This window comes from Pan troglodytes, chromosome 2 (genome assembly GCF_028858775.2).
Source record: "Pan troglodytes isolate AG18354 chromosome 2, NHGRI_mPanTro3-v2.0_pri, whole genome shotgun sequence".
Classification (NCBI taxonomy): domain Eukaryota; kingdom Metazoa; phylum Chordata; class Mammalia; order Primates; family Hominidae; genus Pan; species Pan troglodytes.
Window position 1 is genome coordinate 179,140,229 of NC_086015.1, and position 11,681 is coordinate 179,151,909.

Consider the following 11,681-nt stretch of genomic DNA (forward strand, 5'->3'; position numbering starts at 1 on the left):
AAGACAAAGACAAAGAAAAACAATTTTGAAAGCAGCAAGAGAAAAAAGCACTTGTCATATCTAAAGAAACTGTAATAAGACTGATGGCTAACTTCTCATCAGGTACAATAGAGGCCAGAAGAAAGTGAGATGACAGGTTCAAAGTGCTAAAGAAAGCGCTGTCAACCATGATTTCTATATCTAGCAAAAGTATCCTTCAAAAATGAAAGGAAAATAATGGTATTTTCAGAAAACAAAGGCCAAGAAAATTTGTTGCTAGCAGATCTGCCTGACAATAAATACTAAAGAAGATTTCTCAGAATTAGAAAAAAACTACTTTAAATTTAATATGGAACCAGAAAAGAGCCTTTATAGCCAAGACAATCCTAAGCAAAAAGAACAAAGCTGGAGGCGTCAGGCTACCTTACTTCAAACTATACTACAAGACTATAGTAACCAAAACAGCATGATACTTGTACCAAAACAGATATATAGACCAATGGAATGCAACAGAGCCCTCAGAAATAATGCCACACATCTACAACCATCTGATCTTTAACAAACCTGACAAAAACAAGTAATGGGGAAAGGATTCCGTACTTAATAGTGTTGGGAAAAGTGGCTAGCCATATGCGGAAAACTGAAACTGGACCCCTTCCTTACACCTTATAAAAAATTAACTCAAGATGGATTAAAGACATAAATGTAAGACCTAAAACCATAAAAAAGCTAGAAGAAAATCTAGGCAATACCATTCAGGACATAGGCATGGGCAAAGACTTCATGACTAAAACACCAAAAGCAGTGGCAACAAAAGCCAAAACTGACAAGTGGGATCTAATTAAACTAAAGAGCTTCTGCATAGCAAAAGAAACTATCATCAGAGTGAATAGGCAATCTACAGAATCGGAGAACATTTTTGCAATCTATCCATCTGACAAAGGGCTAATATCCAGAATCTACAAAGAACTTTCACAAATTTACAAGAAAAAAACAAACAACCCCATCAAAAAGTGGGCAAAGGATATGAACAGACACTTCTCAAAAGAAGACATTTATGAAGCCAAGAAACATATGAAAAAAAGCTCATCCTCACTGATCATTAGAGAAATGCAAATCAAAACCACAATGAGATACCATCTCATGCCAGTTAGAATGGCGATCATTAAAAAGTCAGGAAACAGCAGACGCTGGAGAGGATGTGGAGAAATAGGAATGTATTACACTGTTGCTGGGAGTGTAAATTAGTTCAGCCATTGTGGAAGACAGTGTAGCAATTCCTCAAGGATCTAGAACCAGAAATACCATTTGACCCAGCAATTCCATTACTGGGTATATACCCAAAAGATTATAAATGATTCTACTATAAAGACACATGCACACGTATGTTTATTGCAGCACTATTCACGACAGCAACGACTTGGAACCAACCCAAATGCCCATCAGTTATAGACTGGATAAAGAAAATGTGGCACATATACACCATGGAATACTATGCAGCCATAAAAAAGGATGAATTTACGTCCTTTGCAGGGGCATGGATGAAGCTGGAAATCATCATTCTCAGCAAACTAACACAGGAACAGAAAACCAAACACTGCATGTTCTCACTCATAAGTGAAAGTTGAACAATGAGAACACATGGACACAGGAAGGGGAACATCACACACTGGGGCCTGTCGAGGGGTGGGGGGCTAGGAGAGAGATAGCATTAGGAGAAATACCTAATGTAGGAGAAGGGTTGATAGGTTTAGCAAACCACCATGGCACGTGTATACTTATGTAACAAACTTGCAGGTTCTGCACATGTATCCCAGAACTTAAAGTATAATAGAAAAGAAAAGAAAAGAAGTGACACCAGATGACAATTTGAATCCAGATGAAAAAATAAAGATCACTAGGAAGGCTAATTACATGAGTAATCATAAAAAGGAGTATAAGTATAGATTTACCTTTTTTTCTCTTCATTTATTTGAAAGACAAGTATGTAAAGCAATAATTATCAAAGGGTATTGTTTAGGCTAATATAAAGAGGTAATAGATGAGACAATAATATCACAAAGGAGGTGGGTGGAAATTGAGGTGTATAGGAACAACGAATAGCTACCAGATTGTCAGTCAAATACACAAGAATAAAATACAGTCTATAAAAAATAATCAATTTGGCTCTGTCAAAATTAAAAACTTTTTTATTTCCAAAAATAACATTTAGAAAATAAAAAGATAAGCCATACACTGTTAGAAAATATTTGCAAATTATATGCCTTATAAAGAAAATTTACCTGGAATATATAAGGAAAGCTTATGACTCAATACTATGACAAACAGTGGTTTAAAACAATCAAATTACTTGAATAGCCATTTCACAAAAGATTACAAAAAATGGTCAATAAGCACATGAAAGTGTGCTTAACATTTTTTGCCATTAAGAAAATGCATATGAAAACCACATCTTGTAAAATAACTGTAACAAAAACAACAAGCAATAGCAAGTCTTGTCAAGCATGTGGAAAAACTGGAACTCTCATACAGTCTTCATTGGAATGTAAAATTTTGCAGCTATCTTGGAAAACAGCTTGAAAGTTTTATAAAATGTTAAACATACTTTGCTATAGGACCCAGAAATATCACTCCCAGATTTCTACCAAATAGAAATAAAAACATATGTGCATATAGAGACCTGTATATGAGTGTTCATAATGGCATTTTAAATAATGGTCAAAAAGTGAAAACTATCCAAATGTTTATCAAGGGTGAATTGGGTGGATAAAATGTGATATATCCATGTAATGGAATATTATTAACCAATCAAATGGATAGAATACTGATACATAATACAACATGGATGAACTTCAAAAGATTATGCTAAGTGGAAGAAGACAGACACAAAATTACACACGTAATTCCACTTATATGAAATTTCCATATATGAAATAGTCAAATCTATAGTGACTGACAGAAAGTAGATTAGCGGATGCATGGTGCTGGGTAAGAGAGAGTAACTGAAAATTGGGGTAAAGAAAACATTCTAACTTTTCTTGTGCTTATGGTTGTACAGTTTTGTACATTTAACAAAAATTTATTAAATTGAATATTCAAAGTGAATTAATTATATGATATGCAACTCATATTCTATGTGGTAGGCTGAATAATGATATCCAAAGGCATAGAGATCCTAATCCCTTGTAACTGTAAATGTTATATATAGCAAGTGGGACTTTATAGGTGTGATCAGATTAATAATTTTGAGATTTAGAGATTGTCCTGGATTATTCAGGTTACATCTAATTGTAAACACATTACATCTAAGTGTCTTTAAAAAATGAAGGCGGAGAGTATTTTGATGACAGAATTAGAGAAGGCAATGTGATGATAAAAGCAGAGATTGGAGTGATGAGGCCACAAGCCAGGGAATGCCAGCAGCCACCAGAAGTATGAAGAAACAAGAAACAGATTATCCCCAGGAGCCTCTGAAAAAAGCCAGCCCTGCCAACACCTTGACTCTGTGATATTGGTGAAAGAATAGATATATAAATCAATAGAACAGAATCCAGAATCCAGAAGCAAACTCCCAGAGGTATGTCTGTCTTGGTTCATTTCGTGCTGCCCTAACAGAATACCTGAGGCTGGGTAAGAGAAGAAGTTTATTTCTCTCAATTTTTGTGGAAAGTCTAAGAGCATGACAGCAACACCTGCTCAGTTTCTGGTGAGGTCCGTATCCTGTGATAAGACATGACAGAGAAACAAATCAGCCTGTAGGCAAGTACAAAGAACGAGAGGACCAAGGCAACTGACTCACTTTATAACATTCTACTCTAGCAGTAACTTACTCAGTCCCGAGAGAGAAATAACTCACTCATTTATTCTTCCAAAACTGCATTTATCCTTTTGTGAGGGTGGATCACGTATGACCCAAATGCCTCTTAAAGATGTTTCCACCTAACACATCTGCATCGGGTACCAAGCCTCCACATGAGTTTGGATGACAACAAACCATCTTCGAATCATAGCAATGACCAACTGATATTTGTCAGAAGTGAGAAAACAATTTGATGGGAAAAGACTCACTTTTTCAACAAATGACACTGAAGCAATTGCATATCCCCATGCAAAAAAAAAATGATCCTCAACATAGTTCTCACACTTTATACAAAAGGTTCTTGGACATAAGTATGTAATGTAAAACTATGAAACTTTTAGAAAGAAACAAAGAAAAAAATCTTTGAGACTTAGAACTAGCAAGGAGTTTTTGGGCTGAGCACCAAAAGCATGATTTATAAATGAAAATATTAATAAATTATACACCATCAAAATTGGAAAATTTTACTCTGCATAGACCATGTTAATAGGATGAAAAAATGTTACTGAATGGAAAAAAAATTGGCAAACTGTATATCTGACTAAGACTGGTATCTTCAATACACAAAGAACTCTCAAAAGTCAACAGAAAAAAATGTTTAAATTTTATTATAAAATAGGCAAAAGAAATAAAGAGATATTTCATTGTATATAGTATAAAAGGCAAATAATGTTATAAAAATACTTATCATCATTAGCCATTAGGGAAATGCAAATTAAAACCACAGTTAGAGATCACTATTTATTTAACAGAAAGGCTAAAATAGAGAACACAGTTTTGTGATGCATAGTGAAATTTTAGTCAACAATGGATTGCATATACAATGGTGGTCTTTTATGATTACAATGGAGCTGAAAAATTTCTATTGCCCAGTGAAGTCATAGTCATTGAAACATCCCAGTGCAATGCTTTACTCATGTGTTTGTAGTGATACTGATGTAAAAAAAACTAAACATGTAGCTACATATAACCCAGAAATATCACTCCTGGGCATTTATCTCAGAGAGATAAATACATATGTTCACACACAAAAAAACCTATACAAGGATATTTGTATCAGCTTTATTTTGAATTGCTGCAAACTGAAAACAACTCAGATATCTTTCAATGGGTGAATGATAAAAATAATAAAAAAAACTGCATTATAACCATACTATGAAATGCCTCTCTTCAATAACCAGAAATAAACTATTGATATACACAGCAACCTCATTGAATATCTGAAGAATTATATTGAATTAAAGAAGCTATTACATACTGTAAAATTACAGTATGTGAAAGAATTACATACTGTAAAATTCCACTTGTAAAACTTTCTTGAAATGATAAAATTATAGAAATGAAGTCAAGATTAGTGGTTGCCAGTTGTTAAAAGGGGAGTGAATGGAGGAGACAAATAGTTGTGGCTATGTAAGAGCAATATGGGAGATCCCTGTGGTGATGGAACTGTTCTACATGTTGGTGCATCAATGTCAATATTCTGGCTGTGAGATTATTGCACAGTTTTGTAAGATGTTACCACTAGGAGAAACTGAGTACAGAGTATATGGAATGTCTATTATTTTTTACAATTGCATGTGAATCTATGATAATCTCAAAATAAAAATTTTAACCAAAATTTATTGAAGAAAAGAGAATGAAGGAACAAATCAGAAAATGGGAGAATCTATTTGTAGTTTATATATCTAATAAAATTTCCACCAGGGATATAACAAACTCCTGCACATCAATGAGAAAAAGACTGACAATTCAGAAAATAAAAACTGAGTAAGAAACTTGAATATGTCTTTCACAACAAGGATAGAAACATAATTAATAAACATACAAAAAAGTGTTCAATCTCATTAATAGGCAAATACAAATCATAGTCTAATCTTTATACCACTGCGTATGACCAGAATGGTTGAATTACCAAGCTTGACAATGCTGAATATTGGTGAGGATGTGGAGCAACAACTCGTAAACATTGTTAGTGGGAGTGGAAGTAACTATTTTGTAAAGCTGTTAAAGATCATTAACTGTAATTGTACATTTGTCACCAAGTAATTTCACTTCTAAGTATTAATCCACAAGGATGAATGCATATGTGATTACTTAGAAGACTATTTTTGTAATCATTCTAAACTGGAAAAAACCAAATGTCTTTCCATGTTAGAAAATATCACATATTATGATATATTCATATAATAAAATCCTGAATATGTCAGCAATGATAATGAACAAGCAATAATCACATATAACAGCAGGAATTAATGCTACACATATAATATTGAGGGAAAGAAGCATCAACAGACATATTGTGTCCTTCTTATAAAAAGGCCAAAACTAGGCAAGACTAAATTGCAGCATAGAATTCAGGTTGTTACCTTTGGTGTTCGAATAGACATTTGGAGTAGCATTAAAAAAACTTCTGGATTATTAGAAATATTGTGTTTCACACCTCTGTGCTTACTTTTGTTCATTCATTGTGCTATATATTAATCATTTTTGTACCTTTATATATGTATGCTACACTTCAATGAAAATATGAAAAATATAAGTCAATAGTTGGACACAAAGCATACCTTTATCAAGTAAAAATATTAACCATTTATTCAAATACAATTGAATGTAACTGTTGAATCATTGGAATTTTAAAAGCATTTTATCATGTATCATTTGGATCATAATAGTAATTAAAAATGAGATTACAAAATCTTTTGGAAGCAACAAAAGGTGGAACATGTCATTATCATAATTTTGAGTCACAGAAAAATCTCTACTTATAGGAAAAGGTATTATATATGTGCTTATATTAGAAAGCAGTATGACTAAAACTTTAAAAATAATTACTCATTTAAAATTTTTAATAATACATCAAAGACAAAAGGAAGCACAAGCATATAACTGAATTTAATAAAGCAAGAATAACAAATTATACAAAGTTTGGGTGAGTACAGTATTTTTCTTTTGAAAAGATGAAGAAAATAGGTATATCCCACATGAACTCAGGGTAAAAAGAGAGAAACAATATAGATTAGTCATGCAAAAGACAGACATTTTCAAAGGTAAAATGGAAATACTATTCTTAACTCTTTGGAAACAAATTTGAAAGGCTAGAGAAAACGGAGCGTTTTCTACCTAAATTTAAATTATTAAAATAAACCCAGGATCATGAAGAAAACTTGAAAAGACCTTTAAGAATGGGAAGATAATTAAAGATCAACCTTAAAACAAACACTATCACCTGACTTTTTCACAACTGATTTCTTTCTAATGTTTAATGGGTTTTTAGAACTTCAAATACTATTTAAGGTATATTTAATAATAGAAAAGACAGAAATCTCCTAATTAATTTTATGAGGCTAAAAAAAAGCATCGAAAAATTATAATCTCATTTACATATATTGAAATGTAAATTTTAAACACAATTCATTGCAGACTTAAACTGATAAAACTTTAACGTAATACATTTAAGAGGAAAATACGTACAAGTAACTAATAAAAAGAAAACTACAAACATCTTATTGAAGGACATAAAACAATATTGAAAATGCAAAGCAAATAATTTTCTTGGGTGGAAAAAATACCATAAAAGAGTAAATTTTTCCAACATTAATATATAAATTTTATATAATTTTATTTAGGATATCTAAACTATTTTTTCATGTTTTAGCGTTAAATGGTACTAAATTTTAACTGTAAGAATAGATAGAAAAAGAACAGTAGGAGCAAGTAGTATGTAGTAGTGAATATGAGACTTTTTAAAGTGAAAGTAAATTTATTAAGAAACTAAAGGCATAAAAGAATGCCTACTATATATGCAGAGCAGCCCCAAGGCCTGCTGGTTGCCCATTTTTATGATTTAAAAAAAATTTTTTTATTTCCATAGGTTTTTGGTGAACAGGTGGTATTTAGTTAGTTCCTTAATGGTGTAAGTTCCTTAATGGTGAGTAAGTTCCTTAATGGTAAGTTCCTTAATGGTGATTTGTGAGATTTTGGTGCACCAATCATCTGGGCAGCATACCCTGAACTCCATTTGTAGTCTTTCATCTCTCACCACCCCCTACGCTTTGCCCCAAGTCCCCAAAGTTCGTTGTATCATTCCTATGCCTTTGCATCCTCATAGCTTAGCTCTCACTTATGAGTGAGAACATACAGTGTTTGGTTTTACATTCCTGAGTTATTTCACTTAGAATAATAGTCTCCAGTTCCATCTAGGTTACTGCGAATACCATTAATTCTTTCCTTTTTATGGTTGAGTAGTATTCCATCGTGTATGTATGCCACAATTTCTTTATCCATTTGTTGATTGATGGGCATTTGGACTGGTTCCATGTTTTTGGAATTGCAAATTGTGCTGCTATAACATGCATGTGCAAATATCTTTTTCATATAACAACTTTTCCTCTGGGTAGATGCCCGGTAGTGGGATTACTGGATCAAATGGTAGACTATATTTTAAAGCCACTGTAATCAAAGCAATGTGGTATTGACAAAGGGCTTGGAAAGATGTAAGAAAGAAAATCCAGAAATATATTACACTATATATGAGACTTTATTGATAATAACAACATTGAATTTAACAGGTTGTCTCAATAGACTATTCCACAGAAAGTAAGATTAGATTATGTATCACATTTCATATGTAAAAAAGTATTTCTAGATGAAATAAAGACATTTTACTTAAATTAGTAAACATCTTTGATGACTACTTAATAAAATCTATGGATGGGACAAATGTTAGGTAAAAATGTATGTACAAACACACAGTTTTGTTATATATTTCAATTCTTTAGAGAATTGTCCTTCACAGAAAAAAAATTAAATGTTTTTGTCCTAAGAATTTATCCAAGGCCAATAAAATGACTTTTTAATCAGAGGAAGTACATCTTTAGAAACAGGACCCTGGGCTTTTCAGCAACTTCCTTGTGGCAGATGTCAGGCAACTTTAATAATAATGAACTTTTCTTTGAAAGATCATTATTGCATTTTTGTTTCTTCTTGTCTTTGTCTATATTTTCTTGGCTCTGTTATTGGAATGCCCTCTGGGCTCTAGTTCTCTGGTTTGCCCTTGCTCAGACTTCATAAGGTGGCTAGTCTCTGGCTCTGCTTTCATATTAGACCAGTCTTTGAATATCTGCTCTTTTGCTCCTTTGGTGTAATATAACTTTCATTTGCAGTAATACTTAAGGGACATCAAAATGAATGCTAGTTCTAAGCAACACTACTAAGAACTTTGAGCAACTCAAATACAAGGAGCATCTCACCCATCCTAATGAAAAATTCTTCACTGATAATAAACAATGATACTTGTTTTAAATAAAGAGGTGCTGACTTGTGGGACCGTTTCTTCCTATGCAAGGAGCATTCTCATAACACAACAAATTTCTTCTTTCTGTCACATAAAAACCCAGTCCCCCGAAAGAGTGGCTTGGTGAATTTCTTCACTGCCGTGTTTTCATGCCTGGCAAATATATAATTCTGTTGTCACTGACTTGATTACTATAGCCTTTTTTTACTCCCTTTAAATACAATTTATTGTAAACTTGATATGCATGATACTCATGTCAATTCTGATGGTTTGTAAGGACCCGAATATGCTATGGAGTAGAGTTTCAGGTAGATGTGCAACCTATCATTTTGAGAATATTTCTATCTTTGCAAAAACATCTCAGCAAAACTATATACTATGTTCCTGAATAATTCTAAAACATAGACTCATTCTATAAATTCTCACTTAAATTCAGTGCCAGAACAAACATTACTGCTTGCTTACACCAATCAAAAATATATTAACCTGCTGAATTTATTGTTCATCTCTGCTCAAAACCCCATTTTGCATGTATGGTAGTATTTATTCCTCTATGTCTTTTTTTTTTTTTTAAGGTGTGCACTTTTATTCAACTGGTCTTAAGTCAGTGTACAAGTAGGCCCTGACTACTTCCACCCACTCCCAGGGAGACCAAAAGCCTTCATACATCTCAAGTTGGGGGACAAAAAGGGGGAGCCACAAAGGCTGATCATTCAAAATAAAATAAAATAAAATAAATTAAGGCGAAGATTTTAAAAAATTTGCATTACATAATTTACATGAAAGCAATGCTATCACCTCCCCTGTGTGGACTCAGGAGCAGACTAGGGCGTTTTACTTAGAGAAAAGTGTGGTGGCTTTTAGGAGGGCAAGGGACTTCCTGTAACAATGCATCTCACGATATTTGGAATGACTATTAAAAAGAGAACAATGTGCAATCAAAGTCCTAGGCCACATTGTAGAACTTTGGAGAATGCTTGCTCCAATCGACTGCTATCACCTTTGTTCCTGAGTCAAGCCAAAAAACAAACAAACAACAACAAAAACAAACAAACAAAAAAAGCCATGTGCCAATCTCATTTTGTTTTCTGTGCAAGGTAGGTTTTGTCAAGAAAGGGTGTAATGCAACTAAGTTACAGTCTGCCTAGAAGCATTTGCAGTGGACAATGGAGGGGCCAGACTCGTCATACTCCTGCTTGCTGATCCACATCTGCTGGAAGGTGGAAAGGAGGCCAGGATGGGGCTGCCGATCCACAGGGAGTACTTGCGCTCGGAGGAGCAATGATCTTGAGCTTCGTGGTGCTGGGCGCCAGGGCAGTGGTCTCCTACATCCTGTTGGCGATGCTAGGATACATGGTGGTGCTGCCAGACAGCACTGTGTTGACGTACAGGTCTTTGTGGATGTCCATGTCACACTTCATGATAGAGTTGAAGGTAGTTTCGTGGATGCCACAGGATTTCATGCCCAGGAAGGAAGGCTGGAAGAGCGCCTTGGGGCAGCAGAACAGCTGGTTGCAGATGGTGATGACCTGGATGTAGGGTAGCTCATAGCTCTTCTCCAGGAAGGAGCTGGAGGCCAAGCATGGCCATCTCCTGATCCAAGTCCAGGGCGACCTAGCACAGCTTCTCCTTGATGTCATCCACAATTTCCTGCTTGGCAGTGGTGGTGAAGCTGTAGGCGCTGGGTGAGGATGTTCATGAGGTAGTTAGTCACTCCACGGCCAGCCAGGTCCAGATGCAGGATGGCGTGGTGGAGGGCATACCCCTCATAGATGGGCACAGTGTGGGTGACCCTTCACCAGAGTCCATCATCATGCCAGTGGAACGGCCAGAGGCCCACAGGGACAGCACGGCCTAAATGGCCACGTACATGACTGGGGTGCTGAAGGTCTCAAACGTGATCTAGTTCATCTTCTCGTGGTTGGCCTTGGAGTTGAGGGAGTCTCGGTCCGCAGCACGGGGTGCTTCTCAGGAGCCACAGGCAGCTGGTTGTAGAAGGTGTGGTGCCCGATCTTCCATGTCGTTCTAGTTCAGGGTCAGGATGCTTCTCTTGCTCTGGGCCTCGTCACCCACTAGGAGTCCTTCTGATCCATGCCCACCATCACACCTTGGTGCCTGGGGCGCCCCACAATGGATGGGAAGACAGCCCCGGAGGCATCGTCGCCTGCGAAGCTGGTCTTGCACATGCAGGAGCCTTTGTTGACTACAAGCCCGGTGATATCATCATGGTGAGCTGACGGCGGGTGTGGACCAGCGGCGGGGCGGCGAGGGGGAGGCTCTGTCCTCGCGGGACAAACGCAGTCTCCGCGGTCCTACTCTATGTCCTCTATGTCTTTTAAGTATTTGTATATTGTCTTATCTTCAATGTTTCTGTTGATAATACGTTGAAGTCTTGGGGTTACCTTATAACTTCATGTATAGTAGGTGAATCTTAAAATTTATGTAAGGACTTAAATATGTCCCTTTTTTTTGTTTATCACTAGAAGACTGTTTGTGTTACTTTGACTGACATTACAAGCCAAATCAGCTGGTGTGACTGTAAATAGACAG

At 35.5% G+C, this 11,681-nt stretch overlaps 1 pseudogene; it reads right to left on the reverse strand.

Annotated features, from left to right (window-relative positions):
- Positions 1-10,275: 10,275 nt before the first annotated feature.
- Positions 10,276-11,317, reverse strand: LOC745740 (actin, cytoplasmic 1-like; annotated as a pseudogene).
- Positions 11,318-11,681: the final 364 nt, after the last annotated feature.